Source organism: Engystomops pustulosus, chromosome 1 (genome assembly GCF_040894005.1).
Source record: "Engystomops pustulosus chromosome 1, aEngPut4.maternal, whole genome shotgun sequence".
Taxonomy (NCBI): domain Eukaryota; kingdom Metazoa; phylum Chordata; class Amphibia; order Anura; family Leptodactylidae; genus Engystomops; species Engystomops pustulosus.
The window spans coordinates 14,882,789-14,898,760 of NC_092411.1; the positions used below are offsets into that span (position 1 = coordinate 14,882,789).

The 15,972-nt window shown below is 43.7% G+C and overlaps 1 protein-coding gene across 3 annotated transcripts in view; it reads left to right on the plus strand.

Moving 5' to 3' along the window:
- Positions 1-10,951: 10,951 nt before the first annotated feature.
- Positions 10,952-15,972, plus strand: part of RAB27B (RAB27B, member RAS oncogene family) — a 154,360-nt gene continuing 149,339 nt past the window's right edge. For 2 of the 3 annotated variants that reach the window (XM_072133832.1, XM_072133866.1), the window contains exon 1: positions 10,952-11,171. The gene's annotated coding sequence lies outside the window, so the exon portion shown is untranslated. The remainder of the gene's footprint in view (positions 11,172-15,972) is intronic. The other variant, XM_072133851.1, reaches the window with a different exon arrangement.

The following is a 15,972-nucleotide window of genomic DNA, read 5'->3' on the forward strand; positions in this document are numbered from 1 at the left end:
CACAGTACAGGGATAATACACATAGTGATGTCACAGTACAGGGATAATACACACAGTGATGTCACAGTACAGAGATAATACACACAGTGATGTCACAGGACAGGGATAATACACACAGTGATGTCACAGTATGGGGATAATACACATAGTGATGTCACAGTACAGGATAATACACACAGTGATGTCACAGTACAGGGATAATACACACAGTGATGTCACAGTACAGGGATAATACACACAGTGATGTCACAGTATGGGGATAATACACATAGTGATGTCACAGTACAGGATAATACACACAGTGATGTCACAGTACAGGGATAATACACACAGTGATGTCACAGTACAGGGATAATACACACAGTGATGTCACAGTACAGGGATAATACACACAGTGATGGCACAGTACAGGGATAATACACACAGTGATGGCACAGTACATGGATAATACACACAGTGATGTCACAGGACAGGGATAACACACACAGTGATGTCACAGTACAGAGATAATACACACAGTGATGTCACAGTACACGGACAATACACACAGTGATGTCACAGTACAGGGATAATACACACAGTGATGTCACAGTACAGGGATAATACACATAGTGATGTCACAGTACAGGGATAATACACACAGTGATGTCACAGTGCAGGGCTTATACACACAGTGCTGTGACAGTACAGGGATAATACACAAAGTGATGACACAGTACAGAGATAATACACACAGTGATGTCACAGTACAGGGATAATACACACAGTGATGTCACAGGACAGGGATAATACACACAGTGCTGTAACAGTACAGGGATAATACACACAGTGATGTCACAGTACAGAGATAATACACACAGTGATGTCACAGTACAGGGATGATACACACAGTGATGTCACAGTACAGGGATAATAAACACAGTGATGTCACAGTACAGAGATAATACACACAGTGATGTCACAGTACAGGGATAATACACACAGTGATGTCACAGTGCAGGGATAATACACACAGTGATGTCACAGTACAGAGATAATACACACAGTGATGTCACAGTGCAGGGATAATACACACAGTGATGTCACAGTACAGGAATAATACACACAGTGATGTCACAGGACAGGGATAATACACACAGTGATGTCACAGTACAGGGATAATACACACAGTGATGTCACAGTAGAGGGATAATACACACAGTGATGTCACAGTAGAGAGATAATACACACAGTGATGTCACAGTACAGGGATAATACACACAGTGATATCACAGTTCAGAGATAATACACACAGTGATGTCATAGTACAGGGATAATACACACAGTGATGTCACAGTACAGGGATAATACACACAGTGATGTCACAGTACAAGGATAATACACACAGTGATGTCACAGCACAGGGATAATACACACAGTCATGTCACAGTACAGGTATAATACACACAGTGATGTCACAGTACAGGTATAATACACACAGTGATGTCACAGTACAGGGATAATACACACAGTGATGTCATAATACAGGGATAATACACACAGTGATGTCACAGTACAGGGATAGTACACACAGTGATGTCACAGTACAGGGATAGTACACACAGTGATGTCACAGTACAGGGATATTACACACAGTGATGTCACTGTACAGGGATAATACACACAGTGATGTCACGGTACAGAAATAATACACACAGTGATGTCACAGTAGGGGATAATACACACAGTGATGTCACAGTAGGGGATAATACACACAGTGATGTCACAGTACAGGGATAATACACACAGTGATGTCACAGTACGCGGATAATGCACACAGTGATGTCACAGTACAGGGATAATACACACAGTGATGTCACAGTATGGGGATAATACACACAGTGATGTCACAGTACGGGGATACTACACACAGTGATGTCACAGTACAGGGATAATATACACAGTGATGTCACAGTACAGGGATAATACACACAGTGATGTCACAGTACAGGGGTAATACACACAGTGATGTCACAGTACAGGGATAATACACACAGTGATATAACAGTACAGAGATAATACACAGAGTGATGTCACAGTACATGGATAATACACACAGTGATGTCACAGTACGGGGATAATACACACAGTGATGTCACAGTACAGAGATAATACACACAGTGATGTCACAGTACAGGGATAATACACAGTGATGTCACAGTACAGGGATAATTCACACAGTGATATGACAGTACAGAGATAATACACACAGTGATGTCACAGTACGCGGATAATGCACACAGTGATGTCACAGTACAGGGATAATACACACAGTGATGTCACAGTACGGGGATAATACACACAGTGATGTCACAGTACGGGGATACTACACACAGTGATGTCACAGTATAGGGATAATATACACAGTGATGTCACAGTACAGGGATAATACACACAGTGATGTCACAGTACAGGGGTAATACACACAGTGATGTCACAGTACGGGGATAATACACACAGTGATGTCACAGTACAGGGATAATACACACAGTGATGTCACAGGACAGGGATAATACACACAGTGATGTCACAGTATGGGGATAATACACATAGTGATGTCACAGTACAGGATAATACACACAGTGATGTCACAGTACAGGGATAATACACACAGTGATGTCACAGTACAGGGATAATACACACAGTGATGTCACAGTATGGGGATAATACACATAGTGATGTCACAGTACAGGATAATACACACAGTGATGTCACAGTACAGGGATAATACACACAGAGATGTCACAGTACAGGGATAATACACACAGTGATGTCACAGTACAGGGATAATACACACAGTGATGTCACAGTACAGGGATAATACACACAGTGATGTCACAGTACAGGGATAATACACACAGTGATGGCACAGTACAGGGATAATACACACAGTGATGGCACAGTACATGGATAATACACACAGTGATGTCACAGGACAGGGATAACACACACAGTGATGTCACAGTACAGAGATAATACACACAGTGATGTCACAGTACACGGACAATACACACAGTGATGTCACAGTACAGGGATAATACACACAGTGATGTCACAGTACAGGGATAATACACATAGTGATGTCACAGTACAGGGATAATACACACTGTGATGTCACAGTACAGGGATAATACACACAGTGATGTCACAGGACAGGGATAATACACACAGTGATGTCACAGTATGGGGATAATACACATAGTGATGTCACAGTACAGGATAATACACACAGTGATGTCACAGTACAGGGATAATACACACAGTGATGTCACAGTACGGGGATAATACACATAGTGATGTCACAGTACAGGATAATACACACAGTGATGTCACAGTACAGGGATAATACACACAGTGATGTCACAGTACAGGGATAATACACACAGTGATGTCACAGTACAGGGATAATACACACAGTGATGGCACAGTACAGGGATAATACACACAGTGATGGCACAGTACATGGATAATACACACAGTGATGTCACAGGACAGGGATAACACACACAGTGATGTCACAGTACAGAGATAATACACACAGTGATGTCACAGTACACGGACAATACACACAGTGATGTCACAGTACAGGGATAATACACACAGTGATGTCACAGTACAGGGATAATACACATAGTGATGTCACAGTACAGGGATAATACACACAGTGATGTCACAGTGCAGGGCTTATACACACAGTGCTGTGACAGTACAGGGATAATACACAAAGTGATGACACAGTACAGAGATAATACACACAGTGATGTCACAGTACAGGGATAATACACACAGTGATGTCACAGTACAGGGATAATACACACAGTGCTGTAACAGTACAGGGATAATACACACAGTGATGTCACAGTACAGAGATAATACACACAGTGATGTCACAGTACAGGGATGATACACACAGTGATGTCACAGTACAGGGATAATAAACACAGTGATGTCACAGTACAGAGATAATACACACAGTGATGTCACAGTACAGGGATAATACACACAGTGATGTCACAGTACAGGGATAATAAACACAGTGATGTCACAGTACAGAGATAATACACACAGTGATGTCACAGTACAGGGATAATACACACAGTGATGTCACAGTACAGGGATATTACACACAGTGATGTCACAGGACAGGGATAATACACACAGTGATGTCACAGTACAGGGATAATACACACAGTGATGTCACAGTAGAGGGATAATACACACAGTGATGTCACAGTAGAGAGATAATACACACAGTGATGTCACAGTACAGGGATAATACACACAGTGATATCACAGTTCAGAGATAATACACACAGTGATGTCATAGTACAGGGATAATACACACAGTGATGTCACAGTACAGGGATAATACACACAGTGATGTCACAGTACAAGGATAATACACACAGTGATGTCACAGTACAGGGATAATACACACAGTGATGTCACAGTACAGGGATATTACACACAGTGATGTCACAGTACAGGAATAAAACACACAGTGATGTCACTGTACAGGGATAATACACACAGTGATGTCACAGTACAGGGATATTACACACAGTGATGTCACAGTACAGGGATAATACACACAGTGATGTCACAGTACAGGGATAATACACACAGTGATGTCACAGTACAGGGATATTACACACAGTGATGTCACTGTACAGGGATAATACACACAGTGATGTCACAGTACAGGGATAATACACACAGTGATGTCACAGTACAGGGATAATACACACAGTGATGTCACAGTACAGGAATAATACACACAGTGATGTCACAGTAGAGAGATAATACACACAGTGATGTCACAGTAGAGAGATAATACACACAGTGATGTCACAGTAGAGAGATAATACACACAGTGATGTCACAGTACAGGGATAATACACACAGTGATATCACAGTTCAGAGATAATACACACAGTGATGTCACAGTACAGGGATAATACACACAGTGATGTCACAGTACAAGGATAATACACACAGTGATGTCACAGTACAGGGATAATACACACAGTGATGTCACAGTACAGGGATATTACACACAGTGATGTCACAGTACAGGAATAAAACACACAGTGATGTCACTGTACAGGGATAATACACACAGTGATGTCACAGTACAGGGATATTACACACAGTGATGTCACAGTACAGGGATAATACACACAGTGATGTCACAGTACAGGGATAATACACACAGTGATGTCACAGTACAGGGATATTACACACAGTGATGTCACTGTACAGGGATAATACACACAGTGATGTCACAGTACAGGGATAATACACACAGTGATGTCACAGTACAGGGATAATACACACAGTGATGTCACAGTAGAGGGATAATACACACAGTGATGTCACAGTAGAGAGATAATACACACAGTGATGTCACAGTACAGGGATAATACACACAGTGATATCACAGTTCAGAGATAATACACACAGTGATGTCATAGTACAGGGATAATACACACAGTGATGTCACAGTACAAGGATAATACACACAGTGATGTCACAGTACAGGGATAATACACACAGTGATGTCACAGTACAGGGATATTACACACAGTGATGTCACAGTACAGGGATAAAACACACAGTGATGTCACTGTACAGGGATAATACACACATTGGGGGTCATTTACTAAGGGCCCGATTCGCGTTTTCCCGACGTGTTACCCGAATATTTCCGATTTGCGCCGCTTGTACATGAATTGCCCCGGGTTTTTGGCGCACGCGATCGGACTGTGGCGCATCGGGGCCGGCATGCGCGCGACAGAAATCGGGGGGGCGTGGCCGAACGAAAACCCGACGTATTCGGAAAAACCGCCGCATTTAAAAACCGAAAATGTGTCGCTTGGGGAGCGCTCACCTTCACCTTCTATGGGATGGTGCATTCCGGGGCGTTAAGATTATTTTCGGCGCTGCAGCGCCACCTGGTGGACGGCGGAGGAACTACCATCTTAAATCCCAGCCGGACCCGAATCCTGTGCAGAGAACGCGCCGCTGGATCGCGAATGGGCCGGGTAAGTAAATGTGCCCCATTATGTCACAGTACAGAGATTATGGGGCTCATTTACTTACCCGGTCCATTCACGATTTCACAGCGCGTTGTCTGACGTTGATTCGGAGCTTGCCGGGATTCACTAAGATGGTGCACCCGATATCCACCAGGTGTCGCTGCTGCGCTGCTGTCCGCCGGAGTTCACCTTCTTTGTCCCAGTGTATGTGAGTGTTTTTCTTGCGGCACAAATTTTATTTAAAAATGCCACGGTTTTTCCGAATCCGTCGGGTTTTCTGACGGCCACGCCCCCAATTTCTGTTGTGTAAATGCCGGCGCCGATGCGCCACAATCCGATCACGTGCTGCAAAATCCCAGGGCAATTCAGCACAAATGGGAAATGTTCAGGAAACCCGACGAAAATGCGTAATTCGGACCCTTAGTAAATGAGCCCCAATGCATACAGCATTGTCTGTATTACCAGATGCGGCCAGCAGATGGCGATCACTATTTATACAGGATGTATCACATCTTCTCACCAGGAGTCTGGTGATGCAGCTGGATTCCGCATACAGATGTGCACTGACCTCTTGTGGCCACACCTGGTACTGCTGTCATTACTTTCTATATAGTTTTTGTTGCCAGCCATTTCTCTATAGTATACTCTTACTGGACCTGCAGAGAATTTTGTAAAATCACAGAAAAACACCAAGGCATTTTACTATTCACCCCTGCAGGCAGGATCATGATCTTAGTTGTATTTCAGTGGTGATGTGATGATTTGATCCTTTGCAGGGTATAACTTTGCAGTCTATAGATAAGTGTGGTGCTGATGGTGCCTTAAAGAGGTATTTCCACAACAGGTATTTAAGACAAGATTCTTAAATACATAATACTTAATATACTCTGGATAATAAAATAACACATTCTCTAATTCATTGTTATTAACAAAAATCCAGCATTTCACAGATATAATCCCAACCTGTCTCTATCAGTCCTGGTGGAGAGGACACAGCAGCAGATAAGCTCTGGATCCAGGAGAGGGGGAAGGCATAGCAGTGCTGACTATCTATTTTATTTATTAGGTGAGGTAGCAGAGCTGAAGGTGTTATAGTGTGTTATATCCATCTCATGGATCTCATCTCTGATGTGTCTCATCTCTCTTTTTCTATGTGTCCAATACTAGTGAATGTTCAGAAGATAAATAAAAGTAGATAAACCTGCACCCTGATAATCTAAGCACATTGTCAGCACACAGCATCTCAGCACACAGAGAGATCATGAAGTGTCTGCTTAGAGAGTCCCCGCTCACACTCTGGAATCTTGACAATGACCATCACTCAGTGATAGGAGCTAATACAGCAATAAAACTGAGCAAAATAGTTTGAATTAAAACTTTAGAAGTTTTTTTTCATGGGCAAACTCCTTTAAGGTGATCCATGCTAAAGCCTAGTGCTAAAGTAAGGCCCCATGCCCATGACCGTATTGGGGGCCGTGATCTGGCTGCACAATTTGCAGCTAGATCACAGCCCCCCATAAAGGGCTATGGCCCCCGGTTACAATGTGGTGAGCACACAATGGGGCTTATTTACTAAGGGTCCCGCGGAAATTTCGGGGATCGCGCCACCGGGACGGGATTTAGAAGGGCATTGTGTTGCACACGACCTGGCTTTCGATGGAAAGGGGAGGACTAAAGAGTGCTCCCCCTTCTCCTGCACCCAGCCGTGTGCTACACCCGGTTCCGGCCCAGTCAGCCCAATAGAGGAGCTTGGATGGAGGAAACCAAGTCACCTGCTGCAAGGGAGAGAGAGTGATAGTACGCCCATCATTAAAGGGGTTTTCCTAAAAAGAGACATCATTAGTGATGTAGGATAAGAGACGTCCAATGGAACCAGAGCAGAATGAGGACAGTTTTTTGGTTACCCCCTCATCAGACCCCTGTAAGAGGCGACATCTATTCACCTGCTCAGGGGTGAAGAGGAGGCCACGCCAGGGACCACTGGATGATTGGATGTGACGGGACTGTTCCAGGGAGACTAAGAAAGTTGAAATGTACAATGCAGAGTCCAGACCCGGTGCTGCCAGGACCATGTGGTGGTGACCCAGGAAGAGGGACTGAGACCAGCAGCGATAGAGACTGCGCTGACGATACAACACTGTACTGCTGGGATAGAGACTGAAAAGGAATAACCAGCAAAGTGTCACAAGTGTCAGAAAAATGTCGCAAATTTAAGGTGTAAAGGAATTATTTCAAAATTTCAAAACTAAAATGTGTGTCATAGTGTCAGTACACACTGCTACAACTGCTTAAAGGGGTTGTCCCATTCCACCAAATTAATGTTATTGGTTATAGGATAAAAAGTTGAAAATATACTTTGTGCAGCAATTCCTCTTGGTTTTCTAGATCTCTGCTTGCTGTCCTGCTTTAAAAAGCTTCTATGGTTACTTCCAGTGGATAGAAATCTGACCCTGGTCATGTGATGTCACACAGGTGCACAGCTTGTTAGTATCACAGAGAGTAATCAGAGCTGTGGGATATAACGAGCCGTGCACCTGTGGGATATAACGAGCTGCGCACCTGTGTGACCAGGGTCAGATTTCTATCCACTGGAAGTAACCATAGAATCTTTCTATAGCATGACAGCAAGCAGAGATCTAAAAAACCATGGAGAATTGGCACAGAAAGTATATTGGGAAATTGTATAACTTTTCATCATACAAACATTAACATTAATTTACTGAAATGGGAATAACCCTTAAAGGAAATCAAAATCCATCCGGGACATTACTCATAGATCCAGGCACCGGGACTGTGGTATCTAATTATACTTGTTATCCATGGCCGCCTTCCTTCTCCTTTTAAAATCAACTTCTAAAATTATGCTAAGGTGCCTGAGGGGCTCTGAGGGGTGTGTCCAGAGACCCTCAGTGATGTCTTTTCACTCCTTGTTACAATGAGCAAAGCTGGTCTCCCCTCCCCCTTGCACTAACTGCTGCTGCTAGATTACATGGGCACAGGGAGAGACATGTTCTACTCATTGTAACAGCCTGTGATGCTGCAGTACTAAGGGTCTCTGGTAACACCCAACAGAGCCCCTCAGATCAATTAGTACAGTTCTAAAAGTTGATTGTAGAAGGAGGGCATGGATGACAAATATAAGAAGATCCCACAGTCCTGGTGCCTGGATCTATGTGTAATGTCCCCGGTTTATCAGGATGGATTGTGATGGGAGATTTCCTTACAAACGAACCTGTCACCGGGAATGTCATTTTTAATGGGTGACAGGTTCTTATAGACTGACAAATCATTTCAGTACTTTACAAAAGTTTATTTCACTTTACCCGTCTCCATGTCGGCAGCATTAGAAAAAAACAATAAAATCACATAGGGACGTCTCTATAACATGTTTCTGATGCGTCTCGAACTAAAGGGGTCCTTAGACTACGACCCCTTTGGTCCAAAACGCCTCAGCAACATGTTACAGAGACGTCCCTATGTCATTTTATAGTTTTCTTGTGGATTTTATTTTTCATACTTTGCTTGCATGCTGGACTTTCCGCTTACATTTTTTAGTGCATAACACTGACTGCAGAGAGCACAGAGCACAGCAGTGTGAGGACACACCCCTAGTGCGCTTGTAGAAGCTACAATCCTGGAATATAAATCCATATATCACAGTCCTGTTGCTACTAACAACATACACAAAGGTCTGATTACACAACTCTTCAGGGACAATGTATAACACTGACTGCAGAGAGCACAGAGCACAGCAGCTTGAGGACACACCCCTATTGTGCTTGTAGAAGCTACAATCCTGGAATATAAATGCAGATTTCACAGTCCTGCTGCTACTAACAACATACTCTTAATTATGATTTCACATCTCTCCAGGGACAATACCCAACACTGGAAGCAGAGAGCACAGAGTACAGCAGTGTGAGGACACATACCCAGTGCACTTAGAGAGGATACAGTTCTGGAATATAAATCCAGATTTCACAGTCCTGCTGCTACAAACAATCTACCTATAGGTATGATTACACATCTCTCCAAGGACAATACCTAATAAGGAGCACAGCAGTGTGAGGACACATCCCCATTGCACTTGGAGAAGATACAATTCTGGAATATAAATCCATATATCACAGTCCTGCTGCTACTAACTACATACACAAAGGTCTGATTACACATATCTCCAGGGGCAATACCTTACACTGACTGCACAGAGAACAGAGTACAGCAGTGTGAGGACACCTCTACAATGCACTTGGAGAAGGTACAGTTCTAGAATATAAATTTATATGTCACAGTCCTGCTGCTACTAACAACACACACACAAAGGTTTGATTACACATCTCTCCAGGGACAACATTTAACACTGACTGCAGAGAACACAGCAGTGTGAGGACACATCCCCATTGCACTTGGAGAAGATACAATTCTGGAATATAAATTCACATTTCACAGTCCTGCTGCTACTAACAATATATACTATACAAATAATGCAACAAGCTCAAAGTAGTTCTCTCCACATCCCTGTAGTGGGTAGAATTTGTATATGTCCCCCATAATCTGTAAAACGATATATAATGATTATTATCTTATTGATCGTTACAATTCAAGGGATTTGCCATCAATAATAATTCTTGGAAAACCCCTTTAAACTGTTCTCCCTCGACGCTGGAGCTTTGCACAGTCAATGCTGCTGACAGATTCCCTTTCCTATCCCATGAGTGGTGTCACCTTTATTTCCTTTTTACACCTGACAAACTCATTACCGCTCCCCCATGACGCACTCGGCTCTGCTACATGGCAATAGGTAGATGTCATGAGCTGCTGCAGATGCTGCTGAGGAGGGAGGGGGTCTCCATGAATCAGCAGCTCCAGCAGCCTCTGCGAGGGGTGGAGTGTAGGACCCAGCAGAGAGCTGCAGGCTGTGTGTGTCACTGGGCTGGGATCAGGAGGGAGCTGGATGTGGATCCCAGTGATCAGGTCTGAGCCATCACTGATTCCTCCCCTTATTGATTGCACCAGAGGAGATGGATGCAGCAGAGCCGAGAGGTTTGCAATGAGCTGACAGCACATCCACAGAGCAGCACATCCAGGGCGGAGGTAGAGATGGATTTACATTGTCTCCTGTATCCTGATACTTAGTGCTGGGCTTCTGCATAGCAGAGACATAGTGCTGGGGGGGAGCCTGGGGCAGGGCAGAAGAGATCAGGCCTAAAACTTGCACAACTCTATGTATAACACTGCAATATAGCCGGATCACCTCTGCCTAGCAGGTTGTAGCCGTATTGAGTTTGTCAGGTGGTGCAACTCCTCATTATATCATTGCGAATTGAATATATCTAGTTGTCATGACAGCTTCGGCTCTGCTACATCGATGCGGGAACACTAAGTTTCACGCTGGATTTGCAGATATTTATGGACAGTGCTATTCTACCGATGATGTAGCAGTGTTGAATTTGCACTGATTTAATAGTCGAGTTGATCCAGTGTTATATAAGGAGCGCTCCAGCTCTGCTACATCTATATATTGTATTATGTGGACACCAAGTTTATGTTTTCCTGCTGGGATTTATTAGCAGCATTTTACGGATTGATACGATCTATCTGTGATGTAGCGGTACTGAGTTTGTCAGGTGGTGCAGCTCCTTGTTATCTCATTGTAAATTTAATTTATTTTGTTGTAGTGACAGGTTCAGCTCTGCTACATCATTATGTGAACACCTAGTTTCATGCTGGGAATAGCAGATATTTACGGACCAATACTATTTGACCTATGATGTAGCAGAGCTGAATTTGCAATGGTTTATGAGTTACATCGATCGAACGCGATAATGACCGCTCTGCTACATCTATACATTGTATTTTTTTTACTGTTTTCATGCTAGGATTTAATGGCAACATTTAAAGTTGCCGATACCATTCTATCTATGATGTAGCAGAGCTGAATTTGTCAGGCGGCGCAACACTTTATTATATTTGCATTGATAGTTTAATAGTTGCATTAATGCAGAGTTGAAATGACTGCTCCGGCTCTGCTACATCTATACATTGTATTATGTGGACACCAAGTTTATGTTTTCCTGCTAGGATTTATTAGTAACATTTTACGGATTGATACTATCTATCTGTGATGTAGCGGTGCTGAGTTTGTCAGGTGGTGCAGCTCCTCGTTATATCATTGTAAATTGCAGTTTTCATGCTGGGATTTATTAGTATCATTTTAAGGATAGATAGTATCTATCTGTGATGTAGCAGTACTGAGTTTGTCAGGTGGTGCAGCTCCTCGTTGTAAATTGCAGTTTTCATGCTAGGATTTGTTAGTATCATGTTAGGGACGCAAAGTGCTCCAGAATATGTTGGCGCTATATAAATAATGATTATTATATACTATCCTGCCTCCGATGTAGCAGAGCTGAATGTGTCAGGCAGCGCAACACCTCATTTTATTTGCATTGATTTACTAGTTACATCCATGCAGAGTTGTATTGACTGCTCCGGCTCTGCTACATCTATACGTTGCAATATGTGAACACTACTACTAGGTTTCTGGACAGAATTGCGCTGCGATTGGCAGGTTTGCACGTTTTTACCGACACTTTGGGGGTAGATTTATCTGAACTGGATGAATTAGGAGGTAAATTTATTGTAAATATGGCTCTTCGTATGTGATAAATGTCTATAATATCAGTGACTAATGTAGACTCTACCGGTAGGTGAAGGCCACAAGTCGGAGATTAGGCTGCGTTCCCAAAAACGCATTTGTGGCAGCACCCTTAGGCTGGCGCCACACGTAGCGCTTTGTCTGCGCTTGCAAACGCAGACAAAGTCGCGCCCACCGGGGCGGGCCTCGGCCCGTTTGCATTGGCGTTTCTATGGAAACGCCTGCGATCGGGAACGAGCCGCCGGTGTTTTTGCGTTAATTTAAAGCGAAACACCGACGGCTCGTTCCCGATTGCAGGCGTTTCCATAGAAACGCCGATGTGATCAGGCCGAGGCCCGCCCCGGTGGGCGCGACTTTGTTTGCGTTTGCAAGCGCAGACAAAGCGCTACGTGTGGCGCCAGCCTAAGGGTGATGCCACACATAGCGTTTTTGAACACGTTTTTGGGCGGCTTTTGAGCAGTCCGTCAAAAAACGCTTGCGTTTTTGTCTGGTTTTCCCGAATGTGCGCAATTAAAAATGAACAAAAACGCATGCGTTTTTTAAAGGGCTGCTCAAAAACGGCCCCAAAACGTGTTCAAAACGCCATGTGTGGCATCACCCTTAGATCGTGTTGACGCAATGCGTTTTTTGATGCATTTTTTGATGTATTCCAAGGGTTCAGCCGTGATCACGTGTAAATTGCGTTTCCATTGATAAATGTAATGTTACTTATGCATATGTTGAAGGCTGAAGCCTTTGGAATGCGTTTGTAAACGCATAGAGGTTATGGCACACGTATGCGTTTTCAATGCGTTTTTAACCAAAACGGGCCAAAAGCGTATTGAAAACGCACACATGTGACATCAACCTAAGGGCGGTGGCACACGTGCCATTTTGGCTGGCCGCGGCATTTCGGGAAAGAGCCGCCGGTGTTTTGCATTAAATTAACACAAAATACCGGCGGCTCATTCCCGGTGGGTGCGGCTTGGTCAAAACGGCACGTGTGCCACCGCCCTTAGCTGTTGAAATGTGTTTTAAAATGCAATGAAAACGCAACCAAAGCGCAACCTGTAAACGCGCGGATGCGTTGTGTTTTTTGAAGCGGTTTTGACGCATTCCAAAGGGCGTGGTCACACATTCCACTTTCGTTGCATTCATAATGCGCTGCCACATGCACAGGGGGCAGGCCTCGGCCCGATCGCATATGCGTTTCCCTGGAAACGCATGCGATCAATAACCTGAGCGCATGTGTTTCTCTGGAAACGCATATAAGATCGGGCTGAGGCCCGCCCCCTGTGCGCTAACGGCGCATTATGAACGCAACGCAAGAGGAACGTGCTGAGGTTACATTGCGTTTTAACAGATGCAATGGAACCTTATCATGCGATCACGGCTGAGCCTTTGGAATGCGTCAAAAGAGCATCAGAAAACGTGACACAGCGCACCGCGTGAAAGCACCAAAAACGCCACGTGTGGCATCACCCTTAGGGCGCCACAGTGACCCCTGTCCTTGATGTCATGGTCACTGTTATCCATCCCCCCATACACTGACCTCCAGACCTGCATCAGACATGTGGTCACTCCTCAGGACTATCTGGATAATTATTATCCGGCTTACAGGGAATTTTTTGTATAATTAGTTTACGTGTAAATGGGTCTTTCCTGTGAATTACACCAGGACTGCGGTGGATCAGACGCCAGGCGCTCTGGGCGCATTACATAAAGTGCTCCCGTATCCCAGGATCCTCTCTCTTTCTCCTTCTGTGCACTTGTAAAATGCATGAAATGTATTGTTCATTCAAATTCTTTGTGTATTTAATACATTTTATTCAAAACAAAAACAATGATATTTTCTTGGGAGGTTGCAATTCCTAATGTGTCCACATGGGGGAGGGGGCGCTGTAGGTACCTGCTGTCACCTATATGGCTACAATTCTAATACAAATCAGCAATTCTAAAATCCAATCAAGTTATGATGTTATACATATGTTTTTTTTTTGCCTGGCAGGGGAGCCGTCGATTACCCTTGGAGACCCTAAGGGTGATGCCACACATGGCGTTTTGAAACCGTTTTTGGTCCGTTTTTAAGCAATCCGTTAAAAAACGCATGCGTTTTCGACACGTTTTACGAATTTGCGCGAAAAAAAACAGACAAAAACAGATGCGTTTTTTAGCGGACTGCTTAAAAACGGACCAAAAACGGTTTCAAAACGCCACATGTGTGGCTTCACCCTAAGCTGGATGTGGGATTCTCTTCGGCCTTAGATCATGTTTATTGGCCTTTTGGTCACGCGTCACGTTTAACGCATGCGTAAACATTTGCGTTTTGTAAACACAAGTGTTAACAGCTGTTTAATTAGGGAAATCTCTCTTGCAATGCGCTTTTAAACGCATACGTTAAACGCGACGTGTGACCGCACCCTTAGAGGCTTCGACTGGGGTCAATGAGAAAAGGAAATCTACCACCAAAATCCATCCTGATAAACCAGGGACATTACTCATAGATGCAAGCACCAGGACTGTGGTATCTTCTTATATTTCTTATCCATGGCCTCCTTCCTTCTAAAAATCAAGTTTTACAATTATGCTAATGAACCAGAAAGGCTCTGGGGGGTGTTGCCAAAGCTTCTTTTTGCTGTAGCTTCACAGGATGTTACATTGTGCAGCAGCACTTCCCCCTCTCCAATTGTGTGCACTTACAGCAAGCAGAGGGAGTAAGAAATGGGGGAGGGGACACAGTGTAACAGCCTGTGAAGCAGCAGCACAGATAAGGGCTTTAGTAACACATCCAGAGCTGTTCTTGCTCATTGGAATAATTATTAAAGTTGATTCTAGAAGGAAGGAAGCCATGGATAACAAATATAAGAAGATACCACAGTCCCGGTGCCTGGATCCATGAGTAATGTCCCTGGTTTATCAGGATGGATTTTGATGGTTGATTTAATTTGACTTTGGGCTGCGTTCACAGGTTGCGTTCACATTGCTTTTTGAAACACCTTTCACAGGCTGAGGAGAGGGGATTTGCCTCATTACATTACATTACGGTTAAAATGTGCGCTTACAAAACGCTATGCAAACGTGATGTTAACGTGTGTGTTAACAAGACGTTAACACATGCATTTTGTAAAAAATATTGTGAATGCATAATGGTTGCTTTTTGTAAACGCAAATGTTAACAGTGATGTAATTAGGCAAATCGCCGCTCCTCAGCTGTTGTAATGCGTTTCAAAACACGATGTAAACGCCACCAGAACGCAACGT